Below are 1,163 nucleotides of genomic sequence, written 5' to 3'. Positions count from 1 at the left end.
GCTGATCAGCTGTCGGGGAATGGGAAACTTACAGAGGGCCCAGGACACTGCACAGCAGAGTGCAGAACAGGAGGGCAGGAAAAGCCATGCAGTCAACCACAGAAATCACTGCAAGAATGAGGAAGATAATCTACATGTATACATAATGTGATACAAATGTTTTTGTAGGTAAGATGTGGAACATTTCAGAAAATCTGGTCTTCTGCAGCATCATATGCAAAATTTTAATCTTAATCATTCCTATATGATCCATTTTCTAACCTTATGACACTATGATCATGTGTAGCTATAGAAGTTATTTTCGTATTAGAATTTGATACCTCCAACTATGAGACTTTTTGTAGGGAAAAAAACAAAACCACAACGAACCAGCAAAGCTCAAAAAAAGAATGAGAAACAGCAAGAGGTGAACAGATGAAAAAAGTGAACATTTGGAGGATAGCTGTGTTTCAAATCTCAGCACACCATGTATGAGGCAGAGTACATAAAGGCATCATGTTCTCTACATTAGTAGTCAGATGAGCAGTGAAGTAGTTAATGCCACTCCCTTCTTCTGTCTCCTGCCAACATCAGTATCTTTTCTGACAAATCCTTTTGCCAAAGGATATAAGTCAATTCCTCTGGTCTTGTAGGACCATTTTTCCATTGTTTTGATCAACAGGCACTCTGTGCTTGTGAACTTAATCCTTCTTGAACTTTTTTGACTTAGTCCTTCTTGAGCCTCCTGTGCCCAGTATCCCAAACAATGTCTTCATAAATAACACTAGACCTCTCTGTTCCTATTGCCCCAAAATATTTTGCATGTCGCTACATCCTTGTATTACATTTTGCTTTTTCTTGATCATTCACTGACAGCTCTTAGACCTGTGACCAACTGCTACATTTTTATCAAGTTTTGTAATGGATAAAAAAAATTCTATTATCTTTAAATAATTTCTAACCTTGTCTTTTTATTTAGTCCATCATACCATCAAGTTCTTTATGTATAATATATCAGTTCTGTGCTGACCAATCTTCTGGTCTTTGGTCATTTCTGGTTTTGTTGTTTCAAATCACTAATGGGATTATGTGCTTCAGTAGTACCAAAAAGACAAAAACTATGTCAGAAACTCTGTGCACAAATAACTTTGAGGTCTGTCTTGTCACTAAATATAGAGTTTTAC

The sequence above is a fragment of the Zonotrichia leucophrys genome, chromosome 3 (genome assembly GCF_028769735.1).
Source record: "Zonotrichia leucophrys gambelii isolate GWCS_2022_RI chromosome 3, RI_Zleu_2.0, whole genome shotgun sequence".
Taxonomy (NCBI): Eukaryota; Metazoa; Chordata; class Aves; order Passeriformes; family Passerellidae; genus Zonotrichia; species Zonotrichia leucophrys.
Note: the sequence above shows the minus strand (reverse complement) of the source record.